At 33.5% G+C, this 19,164-nt stretch overlaps 12 non-coding genes across 12 annotated transcripts; 7 read left to right on the forward strand and 5 right to left on the reverse strand.

The window, feature by feature from the left end:
* The first annotated feature begins 836 nt into the window (after positions 1-836).
* TRNAQ-UUG (transfer RNA glutamine (anticodon UUG)) lies at positions 837-908 on the forward strand. Its single transcript has one exon. It is a non-coding gene; the product is annotated as a tRNA-Gln (tRNA).
* A 2,445-nt stretch (positions 909-3,353) lies between these two features.
* On the forward strand, positions 3,354-3,425 carry TRNAQ-UUG (transfer RNA glutamine (anticodon UUG)). Its single transcript has one exon. It is a non-coding gene; the product is annotated as a tRNA-Gln (tRNA).
* A 2,445-nt stretch (positions 3,426-5,870) lies between these two features.
* Positions 5,871-5,942, forward strand: TRNAQ-UUG (transfer RNA glutamine (anticodon UUG)). The gene has a single exon. It is a non-coding gene; the product is annotated as a tRNA-Gln (tRNA).
* An 825-nt stretch (positions 5,943-6,767) lies between these two features.
* TRNAQ-CUG (transfer RNA glutamine (anticodon CUG)) lies at positions 6,768-6,839 on the reverse strand. Its single transcript has one exon. It is a non-coding gene; the product is annotated as a tRNA-Gln (tRNA).
* Positions 6,840-8,387: 1,548 nt separating this feature from the next.
* TRNAQ-UUG (transfer RNA glutamine (anticodon UUG)) lies at positions 8,388-8,459 on the forward strand. Its single transcript has one exon. It is a non-coding gene; the product is annotated as a tRNA-Gln (tRNA).
* An 825-nt stretch (positions 8,460-9,284) lies between these two features.
* TRNAQ-CUG (transfer RNA glutamine (anticodon CUG)) lies at positions 9,285-9,356 on the reverse strand. Its single transcript has one exon. It is a non-coding gene; the product is annotated as a tRNA-Gln (tRNA).
* Positions 9,357-10,904: 1,548 nt separating this feature from the next.
* On the forward strand, positions 10,905-10,976 carry TRNAQ-UUG (transfer RNA glutamine (anticodon UUG)). The gene has a single exon. It is a non-coding gene; the product is annotated as a tRNA-Gln (tRNA).
* An 825-nt stretch (positions 10,977-11,801) lies between these two features.
* On the reverse strand, positions 11,802-11,873 carry TRNAQ-CUG (transfer RNA glutamine (anticodon CUG)). The gene has a single exon. It is a non-coding gene; the product is annotated as a tRNA-Gln (tRNA).
* Positions 11,874-13,421: 1,548 nt separating this feature from the next.
* Positions 13,422-13,493, forward strand: TRNAQ-UUG (transfer RNA glutamine (anticodon UUG)). The gene has a single exon. It is a non-coding gene; the product is annotated as a tRNA-Gln (tRNA).
* Positions 13,494-14,318: 825 nt separating this feature from the next.
* TRNAQ-CUG (transfer RNA glutamine (anticodon CUG)) lies at positions 14,319-14,390 on the reverse strand. Its single transcript has one exon. It is a non-coding gene; the product is annotated as a tRNA-Gln (tRNA).
* A 1,548-nt stretch (positions 14,391-15,938) lies between these two features.
* On the forward strand, positions 15,939-16,010 carry TRNAQ-UUG (transfer RNA glutamine (anticodon UUG)). Its single transcript has one exon. It is a non-coding gene; the product is annotated as a tRNA-Gln (tRNA).
* Positions 16,011-16,835: 825 nt separating this feature from the next.
* On the reverse strand, positions 16,836-16,907 carry TRNAQ-CUG (transfer RNA glutamine (anticodon CUG)). Its single transcript has one exon. It is a non-coding gene; the product is annotated as a tRNA-Gln (tRNA).
* Between the last annotated feature and the right edge of the window lie 2,257 nt (positions 16,908-19,164).

Consider the following 19,164-nt stretch of genomic DNA (forward strand, 5'->3'; position numbering starts at 1 on the left):
TGTTTTATATTAGTATGGAAATCGTGAAAAGAAAATGTTTTTCATGCTGATTTACAACAGTTGATCTCCAATCGTAAAATATAAGCTTTTGGTCGGAGGCATCACAGGTACTGATCAAATTCTCATTTTTGAACTTTATTCACAAATCATATGATATGCTTTGTATACATCAACTGTATTGTTGGATCAATACTGAGTAAAAAGTGACTATCTCAATTTCAGGACATATAAAAGAGAAAGAAGTAGAAACTCATGTTTCAAATGCTGAGAGGCAACAACTGTTCATGATTTTCACCTCCACTAATTATATTTATTTTTATAATCTATATGTTTATATGTTCCTATAAATATACAGAGACATATAGCTATATATACAGAGATACATATGTACAGGTTGATTTTTACATGTTTATAAGTAAATGTGATGTTGTTCCAAATAAAACTTTTAAGAACTGAATGGAAAAGAAAATTGTAATGTTCAGATAAGTCCCACTGAAATTTGTACTCAGATCCCTGTTTTCAGAGTCCAGAGTGCTAACCACGACACCATCCACCCTCCCGTACCAGGGTGAGCTTTCCATTTTGACAGAAGAGATTTGCCTCAGGGGGCAACTTATCTTTCATTGAAAAATATTATCTCACATAAAAACCACAGTTCAACAGAGTTATAACGTTATTTGAGTCTTTTGGGCAACATCCTTCCCCAACATAGTTCAATATGCAAAAGTTTACCAGAATAGGAAAGCAATCCAATTCAGTTTCTCTTTGACAGTAGAATATTAAAAACTTTGACATTTCCACATTGCTGCAGCAGTTTGCACTCCTTTCACATGGGAGGTTCCATGGTGTAATGGTTAGCACTTTGGACTTTGAATCCAATGATCCGAGTTCAAATCTCGGTGGGACCATTTTATGACTCTTGACCAAATCATTTTCTTTCAAGTGTATTCATTAATATCACATATCTAATACCGGTAGGGTGAAAAATTAATTTATTGATTATACTCTAAAAGTTTACTAGATGTGAGCAAATAATAGAATTTTTACAATACCTGGAAACTAAATGGCTCAAAATAATGAGAGATTTTACAAACTCACTCTGGTTTCTCAAACTCATCACAGGGGCCTGATGCACGACATTACTTTTTAAAATCTTACTGTTATTGATAAGGGGAACAAGGAACTTTTTAATTGCAAAGCATTCATTAAAACAAAACTTGAGTAGTCAAACTTTGTATTACGGGGACCGAAGATGTGCAGTTTGAATAATAATCTTGAAATTCAGACGTACAAAGATTTTACACACTGATTTTCAACAGTAAATCCACAACCAATAAAGTTGAATCTTTTGAAAGACATGTCAAAGGTGTGAATCTGAAATTCACTTTCAAAGAAATTCACAATGAAATGCACTGTGTAAGTCCAGCATGTTGTCAGCTAAGAAATCAGCAAAAATGAACTATCTCATTACTGGCCATATAGATGAGAAAGGAAAATAAACTCATGTTTACAATGTGGATGTGAAAGAACAGTTTCTAGGTTCAGCTTCAATATTTATGTTTATGAATAATTGATATGTTCATATTGTCTAACAGCTATCTAGATGGATAAAGCTATGTATGCATCTATACATACTTATGCGTTCATACGCATCAGTATAAAACATTGATATTAGGTTTTTTCTAGACCAAATTCTAAAAAATGAGTTAAACAGTGAATCTCATAATTGTAGTAGGTCCCAACGAGATTTGAACTCGGATCGCTGGATTCAGAGTCAAGAGTGCTAACCATTACACCATGGAACCCTCTCACACAAGAGTGCCTTTTCCATTGAGACAAAAGAGAGCGCATCAGTGATGTCCTTCTCTTATATTGATAAAAAGATATCTCATTTGAATGGTCATAGTGGATAGAGATTTAATGTGATTTGATTCTTTTCAGCTATATTCTCTATAAAAGTGTTAAATATTCAAATGTTTATCTGAATATAAAAGTTATATCACAATGTTCATCTTTGCCTGTAGCATAATAAAACAGTCTACATTTCCAGACTACTGAAGCAATGTCTCTGTCTCCTGCATGGGTGGCTCGATAGAGCAATGGTTGGCAATTTGGACTTTGCATCCAATGATCCGATTTGAAACCTTGGAGGGACTTTTTTTATTACTCTTGAGCTTTTCCATTTCTTCATCTTTGTTCATTGATAGCTCAAATCCAACACCAGTAGGTTGAAAGAGTCAATTATTGAATGCTTTCAAAATGTCCATCAGCTTGAACAAGTTACATCAATACAAACTTTACAATACTTTGACATCAAATTTCTTCACAAAGTAGTTAGCCATTATAAAATCATATCCTGATTTTCTCAAACGCATTTCAGACGGGTGATTCACAGCATCACTTTTTTAAGCTTTCCCGCTATTGATAAGGCGAAAATAGCACATTTTGAATGAGAAGTTTTCTTCAATCAAACATAGAGGAACCCAAATGATGATCTCATTCAGCTAGTAAAAATGTTGTTTTATATTAGTATGGAAATCGTGAAAAGAAAATGTTTTTCATGCTGATTTACAACAGTTGATCTCCAATCGTAAAATATAAGCTTTTGGTCGGAGGCATCACAGGTACTGATCAAATTCTCATTTTTGAACTTTATTCACAAATCATATGATATGCTTTGTATACATCAACTGTATTGTTGGATCAATACTGAGTAAAAAGTGACTATCTCAATTTCAGGACATATAAAAGAGAAAGAAGTAGAAACTCATGTTTCAAATGCTGAGAGGCAACAACTGTTCATGATTTTCACCTCCACTAATTATATTTATTTTTATAATCTATATGTTTATATGTTCCTATAAATATACAGAGACATATAGCTATATATACAGAGATACATATGTACAGGTTGATTTTTACATGTTTATAAGTAAATGTGATGTTGTTCCAAATAAAACTTTTAAGAACTGAATGGAAAAGAAAATTGTAATGTTCAGATAAGTCCCACTGAAATTTGTACTCAGATCCCTGTTTTCAGAGTCCAGAGTGCTAACCACGACACCATCCACCCTCCCGTACCAGGGTGAGCTTTCCATTTTGACAGAAGAGATTTGCCTCAGGGGGCAACTTATCTTTCATTGAAAAATATTATCTCACATAAAAACCACAGTTCAACAGAGTTATAACGTTATTTGAGTCTTTTGGGCAACATCCTTCCCCAACATAGTTCAATATGCAAAAGTTTACCAGAATAGGAAAGCAATCCAATTCAGTTTCTCTTTGACAGTAGAATATTAAAAACTTTGACATTTCCACATTGCTGCAGCAGTTTGCACTCCTTTCACATGGGAGGTTCCATGGTGTAATGGTTAGCACTTTGGACTTTGAATCCAATGATCCGAGTTCAAATCTCGGTGGGACCATTTTATGACTCTTGACCAAATCATTTTCTTTCAAGTGTATTCATTAATATCACATATCTAATACCGGTAGGGTGAAAAATTAATTTATTGATTATACTCTAAAAGTTTACTAGATGTGAGCAAATAATAGAATTTTTACAATACCTGGAAACTAAATGGCTCAAAATAATGAGAGATTTTACAAACTCACTCTGGTTTCTCAAACTCATCACAGGGGCCTGATGCACGACATTACTTTTTAAAATCTTACTGTTATTGATAAGGGGAACAAGGAACTTTTTAATTGCAAAGCATTCATTAAAACAAAACTTGAGTAGTCAAACTTTGTATTACGGGGACCGAAGATGTGCAGTTTGAATAATAATCTTGAAATTCAGACGTACAAAGATTTTACACACTGATTTTCAACAGTAAATCCACAACCAATAAAGTTGAATCTTTTGAAAGACATGTCAAAGGTGTGAATCTGAAATTCACTTTCAAAGAAATTCACAATGAAATGCACTGTGTAAGTCCAGCATGTTGTCAGCTAAGAAATCAGCAAAAATGAACTATCTCATTACTGGCCATATAGATGAGAAAGGAAAATAAACTCATGTTTACAATGTGGATGTGAAAGAACAGTTTCTAGGTTCAGCTTCAATATTTATGTTTATGAATAATTGATATGTTCATATTGTCTAACAGCTATCTAGATGGATAAAGCTATGTATGCATCTATACATACTTATGCGTTCATACGCATCAGTATAAAACATTGATATTAGGTTTTTTCTAGACCAAATTCTAAAAAATGAGTTAAACAGTGAATCTCATAATTGTAGTAGGTCCCAACGAGATTTGAACTCGGATCGCTGGATTCAGAGTCAAGAGTGCTAACCATTACACCATGGAACCCTCTCACACAAGAGTGCCTTTTCCATTGAGACAAAAGAGAGCGCATCAGTGATGTCCTTCTCTTATATTGATAAAAAGATATCTCATTTGAATGGTCATAGTGGATAGAGATTTAATGTGATTTGATTCTTTTCAGCTATATTCTCTATAAAAGTGTTAAATATTCAAATGTTTATCTGAATATAAAAGTTATATCACAATGTTCATCTTTGCCTGTAGCATAATAAAACAGTCTACATTTCCAGACTTCTGAAGCAATGTCTCTGTCTCCTGCATGGGTGGCTCGATAGAGCAATGGTTGGCAATTTGGACTTTGCATCCAATGATCCGATTTGAAACCTTGGAGGGACTTTTTTTATTACTCTTGAGCTTTTCCATTTCTTCATCTTTGTTCATTGATAGCTCAAATCCAACACCAGTAGGTTGAAAGAGTCAATTATTGAATGCTTTCAAAATGTCCATCAGCTTGAACAAGTTACATCAATACAAACTTTACAATACTTTGACATCAAATTCCTTCACAAAGTAGTTAGCCATTATAAAATCATATCCTGATTTTCTCAAACGCATTTCAGACGGGTGATTCACAGCATCACTTTTTTAAGCTTTCCCGCTATTGATAAGGCGAAAATAGCACATTTTGAATGAGAAGTTTTCTTCAATCAAACATAGAGGAACCCAAATGATGATCTCATTCAGCTAGTAAAAATGTTGTTTTATATTAGTATGGAAATCGTGAAAAGAAAATGTTTTTCATGCTGATTTACAACAGTTGATCTCCAATCGTAAAATATAAGCTTTTGGTCGGAGGCATCACAGGTACTGATCAAATTCTCATTTTTGAACTTTATTCACAAATCATATGATATGCTTTGTATACATCAACTGTATTGTTGGATCAATACTGAGTAAAAAGTGACTATCTCAATTTCAGGACATATAAAAGAGAAAGAAGTAGAAACTCATGTTTCAAATGCTGAGAGGCAACAACTGTTCATGATTTTCACCTCCACTAATTATATTTATTTTTATAATCTATATGTTTATATGTTCCTATAAATATACAGAGACATATAGCTATATATACAGAGATACATATGTACAGGTTGATTTTTACATGTTTATAAGTAAATGTGATGTTGTTCCAAATAAAACTTTTAAGAACTGAATGGAAAAGAAAATTGTAATGTTCAGATAAGTCCCACTGAAATTTGTACTCAGATCCCTGTTTTCAGAGTCCAGAGTGCTAACCACGACACCATCCACCCTCCCGTACCAGGGTGAGCTTTCCATTTTGACAGAAGAGATTTGCCTCAGGGGGCAACTTATCTTTCATTGAAAAATATTATCTCACATAAAAACCACTGTTCAAAAGAGTTATAACGTTATTTGAGTCTTTTGGGCAACATCCTTCCCCAACATAGTTCAATATGCAAAAGTTTACCAGAATAGGAAAGCAATCCAATTCAGTTTCTCTTTGACAGTAGAATATTAAAAACTTTGACATTTCCACATTGCTGCAGCAGTTTGCACTTCTTTCACATGGGAGGTTCCATGGTGTAATGGTTAGCACTTTGGACTTTGAATCCAATGATCCGAGTTCAAATCTCGGTGGGACCATTTTATGACTCTTGACCAAATCATTTTCTTTCAAGTGTATTCATTAATATCACATATCTAATACCGGTAGGGTGAAAAATTAATTTATTGATTATACTCTAAAAGTTTACTAGATGTGAGCAAATAATAGAATTTTTACAATACCTGGAAACTAAATGGCTCAAAATAATGAGAGATTTTACAAACTCACTCTGGTTTCTCAAACTCATCACAGGGGCTTGATGCACGACATTACTTTTTAAAATCTTACTGTTATTGATAAGGGGAACAAGGAACTTTTTAATTGCAAAGCATTCATTAAAACAAAACTTGAGGACTCAAACTTTGTATTACGGGGACCGAAGATGTGCAGTTTGAATAATAATCTTGAAATTCAGACGTACAAAGATTTTACACACTGATTTTCAACAGTAAATCCACAACCAATAAAGTTGAATCTTTTGAAAGACATGTCAAAGGTGTGAATCTGAAATTCACTTTCAAAGAAATTCACAATGAAATGCACTGTGTAAGTCCAGCATGTTGTCAGCTAAGAAATCAGCAAAAATGAACTATCTCATTACTGGCCATATAGATGAGAAAGGAAAATAAACTCATGTTTACAATGTGGATGTGAAAGAACAGTTTCTAGGTTCAGCTTCAATATTTATGTTTATGAATAATTGATATGTTCATATTGTCTAACAGCTATCTAGATGGATAAAGCTATGTATGCATCTATACATACTTATGCGTTCATACGCATCAGTATAAAACATTGATATTAGGTTTTTTCTAGACCAAATTCTAAAAAATGAGTTAAACAGTGAATCTCATAATTGTAGTAGGTCCCACCGAGATTTGAACTCGGATCGCTGGATTCAGAGTCCAGAGTGCTAACCATTACACCATGGAACCATCTCACACAAGAGTGCCTTTTCCATTGAGACAAAAGAGAGCGCATCAGTGATGTCCTTCTCTTATATTGATAAAAAGATATCTCATTTGAATGGTCATAGTGGATAGAGATTTAATGTGATTTGATTCTTTTCAGCTATATTCTCTATAAAAGTGTTAAATATTCAAATGTTTATCTGAATATAAAAGTTATATCACAATGTTCATCTTTGCCTGTAGCATAATAAAACAGTCTACATTTCCAGACTACTGAAGCAATGTCTCTGTCTCCTGCATGGGTGGCTCGATAGAGCAATGGTTGGCAATTTGGACTTTGCATCCAATGATCCGATTTGAAACCTTGGAGGGACTTTTTTTATTACTCTTGAGCTTTTCCATTTCTTCATCTTTGTTCATTGATAGCTCAAATCCAACACCAGTAGGTTGAAAGAGTCAATTATTGAATGCTTTCAAAATGTCCATCAGCTTGAACAAGTTACATCAATACAAACTTTACAATACTTTGACATCAAATTTCTTCACAAAGTAGTTAGCCATTATAAAATCATATCCTGATTTTCTCAAACGCATTTCAGACGGGTGATTCACAGCATCACTTTTTTAAGCTTTCCCGCTATTGATAAGGCGAAAATAGCACATTTTGAATGAGAAGTTTTCTTCAATCAAACATAGAGGAACCCAAATGATGATCTCATTCAGCTAGTAAAAATGTTGTTTTATATTAGTATGGAAATCGTGAAAAGAAAATGTTTTTCATGCTGATTTACAACAGTTGATCTCCAATCGTAAAATATAAGCTTTTGGTCGGAGGCATCACAGGTACTGATCAAATTCTCATTTTTGAACTTTATTCACAAATCATATGATATGCTTTGTATACATCAACTGTATTGTTGGATCAATACTGAGTAAAAAGTGACTATCTAAATTTCAGGACATATAAAAGAGAAAGAAGTAGAAACTCATGTTTCAAATGCTGAGAGGCAACAACTGTTCATGATTTTCACCTCCACTAATTATATTTATTTTTATAATCTATATGTTTATATGTTCCTATAAATATACAGAGACATATAGCTATATATACAGAGATACATATGTACAGGTTGATTTTTACATGTTTATAAGTAAATGTGATGTTGTTCCAAATAAAACTTTTAAGAACTGAATGGAAAAGAAAATTGTAATGTTCAGATAAGTCCCACTGAAATTTGTACTCAGATCCCTGTTTTCAGAGTCCAGAGTGCTAACCACGACACCATCCACCCTCCCGTACCAGGGTGAGCTTTCCATTTTGACAGAAGAGATTTGCCTCAGGGGGCAACTTATCTTTCATTGAAAAATATTATCTCACATAAAAACCACTGTTCAACAGAGTTATAACGTTATTTGAGTCTTTTGGGCAACATCCTTCCCCAACATAGTTCAATATGCAAAAGTTTACCAGAATAGGAAAGCAATCCAATTCAGTTTCTCTTTGACAGTAGAATATTAAAAACTTTGACATTTCCACATTGCTGCAGCAGTTTGCACTCCTTTCACATGGGAGGTTCCATGGTGTAATGGTTAGCACTTTGGACTTTGAATCCAATGATCCGAGTTCAAATCTCGGTGGGACCATTTTATGACTCTTGACCAAATCATTTTCTTTCAAGTGTATTCATTAATATCACATATCTAATACCGGTAGGGTGAAAAATTAATTTATTGATTATACTCTAAAAGTTTACTAGATGTGAGCAAATAATAGAATTTTTACAATACCTGGAAACTAAATGGCTCAAAATAATGAGAGATTTTACAAACTCACTCTGGTTTCTCAAACTCATCACAGGGGCTTGATGCACGACATTACCTTTTAAAATCTTACTGTTATTGATAAGGGGAACAAGGAACTTTTTAATTGCAAAGCATTCATTAAAACAAAACTTGAGGAGTTAAATTTTGTATTACGGGGACCGAAGATGTGCAGTTTGAATAATAATCTTGAAATTCAGACGTACAAAGATTTTACACACTGATTTTCAACAGTAAATCCACAACCAATAAAGTTGAATCTTTTGAAAGACATGTCAAAGGTGTGAATCTGAAATTCACTTTCAAAGAAATTCACAATGAAATGCACTGTGTAAGTCCAGCATGTTGTCAGCTAAGAAATCAGCAAAAATGAACTATCTCATTACTGGCCATATAGATGAGAAAGGAAAATAAACTCATGTTTACAATGTGGATGTGAAAGAACAGTTTCTAGGTTCAGCTTCAATATTTATGTTTATGAATAATTGATATGTTCATATTGTCTAACAGCTATCTAGATGGATAAAGCTATGTATGCATCTATACATACTTATGCGTTCATACGCATCAGTATAAAACATTGATATTAGGTTTTTTCTAGACCAAATTCTAAAAAATGAGTTAAACAGTGAATCTCATTATTGTAGTAGGTCCCACCGAGATTTGAACTCGGATCACTGGATTCAGAGTCCAGAGTGCTAACCATTACACCATGGAACCCTCTCACACAAGAGTGCCTTTTCCATTGAGACAAAAGAGAGCGCATCAGTGATGTCCTTCTCTTATATTGATAAAAAGATATCTCATTTGAATGGTCATAGTGGATAGAGATTTAATGTGATTTGATTCTTTTCAGCTATATTCTCTATAAAAGTGTTAAATATTCAAATGTTTATCTGAATATAAAAGTTATATCACAATGTTCATCTTTGCCTGTAGCATAATAAAACAGTCTACATTTCCAGACTACTGAAGCAATGTCTCTGTCTCCTGCATGGGTGGCTCGATAGAGCAATGGTTGGCAATTTGGACTTTGCATCCAATGATCCGATTTGAAACCTTGGAGGGACTTTTTTTATTACTCTTGAGCTTTTCCATTTCTTCATCTTTGTTCATTGATAGCTCAAATCCAACACCAGTAGGTTGAAAGAGTCAATTATTGAATGCTTTCAAAATGTCCATCAGCTTGAACAAGTTACATCAATACAAACTTTACAATACTTTGACATCAAATTCCTTCACAAAGTAGTTAGCCATTATAAAATCATATCCTGATTTTCTCAAACGCATTTCAGACGGGTGATTCACAGCATCACTTTTTTAAGCTTTCCCGCTATTGATAAGGCGAAAATAGCACATTTTGAATGAGAAGTTTTCTTCAATCAAACATAGAGGAACCCAAATGATGATCTCATTCAGCTAGTAAAAATGTTGTTTTATATTAGTATGGAAATCGTGAAAAGAAAATGTTTTTCATGCTGATTTACAACAGTTGATCTCCAATCGTAAAATATAAGCTTTTGGTCGGAGGCATCACAGGTACTGATCAAATTCTCATTTTTGAACTTTATTCACAAATCATATGATATGCTTTGTATACATCAACTGTATTGTTGGATCAATACTGAGTAAAAAGTGACTATCTCAATTTCAGGACATATAAAAGAGAAAGAAGTAGAAACTCATGTTTCAAATGCTGAGAGGCAACAACTGTTCATGATTTTCACCTCCACTAATTATATTTATTTTTATAATCTATATATTTATATGTTCCTATAAATATACAGAGACATATAGCTATATATACAGAGATACATATGTACAGGTTGATTTTTACATGTTTATAAGTAAATGTGATGTTGTTCCAAATAAAACTTTTAAGAACTGAATGGAAAAGAAAATTGTAATGTTCAGATAAGTCCCACTGAAATTTGTACTCAGATCCCTGTTTTCAGAGTCCAGAGTGCTAACCACGACACCATCCACCCTCCCGTACCAGGGTGAGCTTTCCATTTTGACAGAAGAGATTTGCCTCAGGGGGCAACTTATCTTTCATTGAAAAATATTATCTCACATAAAAACCACTGTTCAACAGAGTTATAACGTTATTTGAGTCTTTTGGGCAACATCCTTCCCCAACATAGTTCAATATGCAAAAGTTTACCAGAATAGGAAAGCAATCCAATTCAGTTTCTCTTTGACAGTAGAATATTAAAAACGTTGACATTTCCACATTGCTGCAGCAGTTTGCACTTCTTTCACATGGGAGGTTCCATGGTGTAATGGTTAGCACTTTGGACTTTGAATCCAATGATCCGAGTTCAAATCTCGGTGGGACCATTTTATGACTCTTGACCAAATCATTTTCTTTCAAGTGTATTCATTAATATCACATATCTAATACCGGTAGGGTGAAAAATTAATTTATTGATTATACTCTAAAAGTTTACTAGATGTGAGCAAATAATAGAATTTTTACAATACCTGGAAACTAAATGGCTCAAAATAATGAGAGATTTTACAAACTCACTCTGGTTTCTCAAACTCATCACAGGGGCTTGATGCACGACATTACTTTTTAAAATCTTACTGTTATTGATAAGGGGAACAAGGAACTTTTTAATTGCAAAGCATTCATTAAAACAAAACTTGAGGACTCAAACTTTGTATTACGGGGACCGAAGATGTGCAGTTTGAATAATAATCTTGAAATTCAGACGTACAAAGATTTTACACACTGATTTTCAACAGTAAATCCACAACCAATAAAGTTGAATCTTTTGAAAGACATGTCAAAGGTGTGAATCTGAAATTCACTTTCAAAGAAATTCACAATGAAATGCACTGTGTAAGTCCAGCATGTTGTCAGCTAAGAAATCAGCAAAAATGAACTATCTCATTACTGGCCATATAGATGAGAAAGGAAAATAAACTCATGTTTACAATGTGGATGTGAAAGAACAGTTTCTAGGTTCAGCTTCAATATTTATGTTTATGAATAATTGATATGTTCATATTGTCTAACAGCTATCTAGATGGATAAAGCTATGTATGCATCTATACATACTTATGCGTTCATACGCATCAGTATAAAACATTGATATTAGGTTTTTTCTAGACCAAATTCTAAAAAATGAGTTAAACAGTGAATCTCATTATTGTAGTAGGTCCCACCGAGATTTGAACTCGGATCACTGGATTCAGAGTCCAGAGTGCTAACCATTACACCATGGAACCCTCTCACACAAGAGTGCCTTTTCCATTGAGACAAAAGAGAGCGCATCAGTGATGTCCTTCTCTTATATTGATAAAAAGATATCTCATTTGAATGGTCATAGTGGATAGAGATTTAATGTGATTTGATTCTTTTCAGCTATATTCTCTATAAAAGTGTTAAATATTCAAATGTTTATCTGAATATAAAAGTTATATCACAATGTTCATCTTTGCCTGTAGCATAATAAAACAGTCTACATTTCCAGACTACTGAAGCAATGTCTCTGTCTCCTGCATGGGTGGCTCGATAGAGCAATGGTTGGCAATTTGGACTTTGCATCCAATGATCCGATTTGAAACCTTGGAGGGACTTTTTTTATTACTCTTGAGCTTTTCCATTTCTTCATCTTTGTTCATTGATAGCTCAAATCCAACACCAGTAGGTTGAAAGAGTCAATTATTGAATGCTTTCAAAATGTCCATCAGCTTGAACAAGTTACATCAATACAAACTTTACAATACTTTGACATCAAATTCCTTCACAAAGTAGTTAGCCATTATAAAATCATATCCTGATTTTCTCAAACGCATTTCAGACGGGTGATTCACAGCATCACTTTTTTAAGCTTTCCCGCTATTGATAAGGCGAAAATAGCACATTTTGAATGAGAAGTTTTCTTCAATCAAACATAGAGGAACCCAAATGATGATCTCATTCAGCTAGTAAAAATGTTGTTTTATATTAGTATGGAAATCGTGAAAAGAAAATGTTTTTCATGCTGATTTACAACAGTTGATCTCCAATCGTAAAATATAAGCTTTTGGTCGGAGGCATCACAGGTACTGATCAAATTCTCATTTTTGAACTTTATTCACAAATCATATGATATGCTTTGTATACATCAACTGTATTGTTGGATCAATACTGAGTAAAAAGTGACTATCTCAATTTCAGGACATATAAAAGAGAAAGAAGTAGAAACTCATGTTTCAAATGCTGAGAGGCAACAACTGTTCATGATTTTCACCTCCACTAATTATATTTATTTTTATAATCTATATATTTATATGTTCCTATAAATATACAGAGACATATAGCTATATATACAGAGATACATATGTACAGGTTGATTTTTACATGTTTATAAGTAAATGTGATGTTGTTCCAAATAAAACTTTTAAGAACTGAATGGAAAAGAAAATTGTAATGTTCAGATAAGTCCCACTGAAATTTGTACTCAGATCCCTGTTTTCAGAGTCCAGAGTGCTAACCACGACACCATCCACCCTCCCGTACCAGGGTGAGCTTTCCATTTTGACAGAAGAGATTTGCCTCAGGGGGCAACTTATCTTTCATTGAAAAATATTATCTCACATAAAAACCACTGTTCAACAGAGTTATAACGTTATTTGAGTCTTTTGGGCAACATCCTTCCCCAACATAGTTCAATATGCAAAAGTTTACCAGAATAGGAAAGCAATCCAATTCAGTTTCTCTTTGACAGTAGAATATTAAAAACGTTGACATTTCCACATTGCTGCAGCAGTTTGCACTTCTTTCACATGGGAGGTTCCATGGTGTAATGGTTAGCACTTTGGACTTTGAATCCAATGATCCGAGTTCAAATCTCGGTGGGACCATTTTATGACTCTTGACCAAATCATTTTCTTTCAAGTGTATTCATTAATATCACATATCTAATACCGGTAGGGTGAAAAATTAATTTATTGATTATACTCTAAAAGTTTACTAGATGTGAGCAAATAATAGAATTTTTACAATACCTGGAAACTAAATGGCTCAAAATAATGAGAGATTTTACAAACTCACTCTGGTTTCTCAAACTCATCACAGGGGCTTGATGCACGACATTACTTTTTAAAATCTTACTGTTATTGATAAGGGGAACAAGGAACTTTTTAATTGCAAAGCATTCATTAAAACAAAACTTGAGGACTCAAACTTTGTATTACGGGGACCGAAGATGTGCAGTTTGAATAATAATCTTGAAATTCAGACGTACAAAGATTTTACACACTGATTTTCAACAGTAAATCCACAACCAATAAAGTTGAATCTTTTGAAAGACATGTCAAAGGTGTGAATCTGAAATTCACTTTCAAAGAAATTCACAATGAAATGCACTGTGTAAGTCCAGCATGTTGTCAGCTAAGAAATCAGCAAAAATGAACTATCTCATTACTGGCCATATAGATGAGAAAGGAAAATAAACTCATGTTTACAATGTGGATGTGAAAGAACAGTTTCTAGGTTCAGCTTCAATATTTATGTTTATGAATAATTGATATGTTCATATTGTCTAACAGCTATCTAGATGGATAAAGCTATGTATGCATCTATACATACTTATGCGTTCATACGCATCAGTATAAAACATTGATATTAGGTTTTTTCTAGACCAAATTCTAAAAAATGAGTTAAACAGTGAATCTCATTATTGTAGTAGGTCCCACCGAGATTTGAACTCGGATCGCTGGATTCAGAGTCCAGAGTGCTAACCATTACACCATGGAACCCTCTCACACAAGAGTGCCTTTTCCATTGAGACAAAAGAGAGCGCATCAGTGATGTCCTTCTCTTATATTGATAAAAAGATATCTCATTTGAATGGTCATAGTGGATAGAGATTTAATGTGATTTGATTCTTTTCAGCTATATTCTCTATAAAAGTGTTAAATATTCAAATGTTTATCTGAATATAAAAGTTATATCACAATGTTCATCTTTGCCTGTAGCATAATAAAACAGTCTACATTTCCAGACTACTGAAGCAATGTCTCTGTCTCCTGCATGGGTGGCTCGATAGAGCAATGGTTGGCAATTTGGACTTTGCATCCAATGATCCGATTTGAAACCTTGGAGGGACTTTTTTTATTACTCTTGAGCTTTTCCATTTCTTCATCTTTGTTCATTGATAGCTCAAATCCAACACCAGTAGGTTGAAAGAGTCAATTATTGAATGCTTTCAAAATGTCCATCAGCTTGAACAAGTTACATCAATACAAACTTTACAATACTTTGACATCAAATTCCTTCACAAAGTAGTTAGCCATTATAAAATCATATCCTGATTTTCTCAAACGCATTTCAGACGGGTGATTCACAGCATCACTTTTTTAAGCTTTCCCGCTATTGATAAGGCGAAAATAGCACATTTTGAATGAGAAGTTTTCTTCAATCAAACATAGAGGAACCCAAATGATGATCTCATTCAGCTAGTAAAAATGTTGTTTTATATTAGTATGGAAATCGTGAAAAGAAAATGTTTTTCATGCTGATTTACAACAGTTGATCTCCAATCGTAAAATATAAGCTTTTGGTCGGAGGCATCACAGGTACTGATCAAATTCTCATTTTTGAACTTTATTCACAAATCATATGATATGCTTTGTATACATCAACTGTATTGTTGGATCAATACTGAGTAAAAAGTGACTATCTCAATTTCAGGACATATAAAAGAGAAAGAAGTAGAAACTCATGTTTCAAATGCTGAGAGGCAACAACTGTTCATGATTTTCACCTCCACTAATTATATTTATTTTTATAATCTATATGTTTATATGTTCCTATAAATATACAGAGACATATAGCTATATATACAGAGATACATATGTACAGGTTGATTTTTACATGTTTATAAGTAAATGTGATGTTGTTCCAAATAAAACTTTTAAGAACTGAATGGAAAAGAAAATTGTAATGTTCAGATAAGTCCCACTGAAATTTGTACTCAGATCCCTGTTTTCAGAGTCCAGAGTGCTAACCACGACACCATCCACCCTCCCGTACCAGGGTGAGCTTTCCATTTTGACAGAAGAGATTTGCCTCAGGGGGCAACTTATCTTTCATTGAAAAATATTATCTCACATAAAAACCACTGTTCAACAGAGTTATACCGTTATTTGAGTCTTTTGGGCAACATCCTTCCCCAACATAGTTCAATATGCAAAAGTTTACCAGAATAGGAAAGCAATCCAATTCAGTTTCTCTTTGACAGTAGAATATTAAAAACTTTGACATTTCCACATTGCTGCAGCAGTTTGCACTTCTTTCACATGGGAGGTTCCATGGTGTAATGGTTAGCACTTTGGACTTTGAATCCAATGATCCGAGTTCAAATCTCGGTGGGACCATTTTATGACTCTTGACCAAATCATTTTCTTTCAAGTGTATTCATTAATATCACATATCTAATACCGGTAGGGTGAAAAATTAATTTATTGATTATACTCTAAAAGTTTACTAGATGTGAGCAAATAATAGAATTTTTACAATACCTGGAAACTAAATGGCTCAAAATAATGAGAGATTTTACAAACTCACTCTGGTTTCTCAAACTCATCACAGGGGCTTGATGCACGACATTACTTTTTAAAATCTTACTGTTATTGATAAGGGGAACAAGGAACTTTTTAATTGCAAAGCATTCATTAAAACAAAACTTGAGGACTCAAACTTTGTATTACGGGGACCGAAGATGTGCAGTTTGAATAATAATCTTGAAATTCAGACGTACAAAGATTTTACACACTGATTTTCAACAGTAAATCCACAACCAATAAAGTTGAATCTTTTGAAAGACATGTCAAAGGTGTGAATCTGAAATTCACTTTCAAAGAAATTCACAATGAAATGCACTGTGTAAGTCCAGCATGTTGTCAGCTAAGAAATCAGCAAAAATGAACTATCTCATTACTGGCCATATAGATGAGAAAGGAAAATAAACTCATGTTTACAATGTGGATGTGAAAGAACAGTTTCTAGGTTCAGCTTCAATATTTATGTTTATGAATAATTGATATGTTCATATTGTCTAACAGCTATCTAGATGGATAAAGCTATGTGTGCATCTATACATACTTATGCGTTCATACGCATCAGTATAAAACATTGATATTAGGTTTTTTCTAGACCAAATTCTAAAAAATGAGTTAAACAGTGAATCTCATTATTGTAGTAGGTCCCACCGAGATTTGAACTCGGATCGCTGGATTCAGAGTCCAGAGTGCTAACCATTACACCATGGAACCCTCTCACACAAGAGTGCCTTTTCCATTGAGACAAAAGAGAGCGCATCAGTGATGTCCTTCTCTTATATTGATAAAAAGATATCTCATTTGAATGGTCATAGTGGATAGAGATTTAATGTGATTTGATTCTTTTCAGCTATATTCTCTATAAAAGTGTTAAATATTCAAATGTTTATCTGAATATAAAAGTTATATCACAATGTTCATCTTTGCCTGTAGCATAATAAAACAGTCTACATTTCCAGACTACTGAAGCAATGTCTCTGTCTCCTGCATGGGTGGCTCGATAGAGCAATGGTTGGCAATTTGGACTTTGCATCCAATGATCCGATTTGAAACCTTGGAGGGACTTTTTTTATTACTCTTGAGCTTTTCCATTTCTTCATCTTTGTTCATTGATAGCTCAAATCCAACACCAGTAGGTTGAAAGAGTCAATTATTGAATGCTTTCAAAATGTCCATCAGCTTGAACAAGTTACATCAATACAAACTTTACAATACTTTGACATCAAATTTCTTCACAAAGTAGTTAGCCATTATAAAATCATATCCTGATTTTCTCAAACGCATTTCAGACGGGTGATTCACAGCATCACTTTTTTAAGCTTTCCCGCTATTGATAAGGCGAAAATAGCACATTTTGAATGAGAAGTTTTCTTCAATCAAACATAGAGGAACCCAAATGATGATCTCATTCAGCTAGTAAAAATGTTGTTTTATATTAGTATGGAAATCGTGAAAAGAAAATGTTTTTCATGCTGATTTACAACAGTTGATCTCCAATCGTAAAATATAAGCTTTTGGTCGGAGGCATCACAGGTACTGATCAAATTCTCATTTTTGAACTTTATTCACAAATCATATGATATGCTTTGTATACATCAACTGTATTGTTGGATCAATACTGAGTAAAAAGTGACTATCTCAATTTCAGGACATATAAAAGAGAAAGAAGTAGAAACTCATGTTTCAAATGCTGAGAGGCAACAACTGTTCATGATTTTCACCTCCACTAATTATATTTATTTTTATAATCTATATGTTTATATGTTCCTATAAATATACAGAGACATATAGCTATATATACAGAGATACATATGTACAGGTTGATTTTTACATGTTTATAAGTAAATGTGATGTTGTTCCAAATAAAACTTTTAAGAACTGAATGGAAAAGAAAATTGTAATGTTCAGATAAGTCCCACTGAAATTTGTACTCAGATCCCTGTTTTCAGAGTCCAGAGTGCTAACCACGACACCATCCACCCTCCCGTACCAGGGTGAGCTTTCCATTTTGACAGAAGAGATTTGCCTCAGGGGGCAACTTATCTTTCATTGAAAAATATTATCTCACATAAAAACCACTGTTCAACAGAGTTATACCGTTATTTGAGTCTTTTGGGCAACATCCTTCCCCAACATAGTTCAATATGCAAAAGTTTACCAGAATAGGAAAGCAATCCAATTCAGTTTCTCTTTGACAGTAGAATATTAAAAACTTTGACATTTCCACATTGCTGCAGCAGTTTGCACTTCTTTCAAATGGGAGGTTCCATGGTGTAATGGTTAGCACTTTGGACTTTGAATCCAATGATCCGAGTTCAAATCTCGGAGGGACCATTTTATGACTCTTGACCAAATCATTTTCTTTCAAGTGTATTCATTAATATCACATATCTAATACCGGTAGGGTGAAAAATTAATTTATTGATTATACTCTAAAAGTTTACTAGATGTGAGCAAATAATAGAATTTTTACAATACCTGGAAACTAAATGGCTCAAAATAATGAGAGATTTTACAAACTCACTCTGGTTTCTCAAACTCATCACAGGGGCTTGATGCACGACATTACTTTTTAAAATCTTACTGTTATTGATAAGGGGAACAAGGAACTTTTTAATTGCAAAGCATTCATTAAAACAAAACTTGAGGACTCAAACTTTGTATTACGGGGACCGAAGATGTGCAGTTTGAATAATAATCTTGAAATTCAGACATACAAAGATTTTACACACTGATTTTCAACAGTAAATCCACAACCAATAAAGTTGAATCTTTTGAAAGACATGTCAAAGGTGTGAATCTGAAATTCACTTTCAAAGAAATTCACAATGAAATGCACTGTGTAAGTCCAGCATGTTGTCAGCTAAGAAATCAGCAAAAATGAACTATCTCATTACTGGCCATATAGATGAGAAAGGAAAATAAACTCATGTTTACAATGTGGATGTGAAAGAACAGTTTCTAGGTTCAG

This window comes from Triturus cristatus, chromosome 5_2 (assembly GCF_964204655.1).
Source record: "Triturus cristatus chromosome 5_2, aTriCri1.1, whole genome shotgun sequence".
Classification (NCBI taxonomy): Eukaryota; Metazoa; Chordata; class Amphibia; order Caudata; family Salamandridae; genus Triturus; species Triturus cristatus.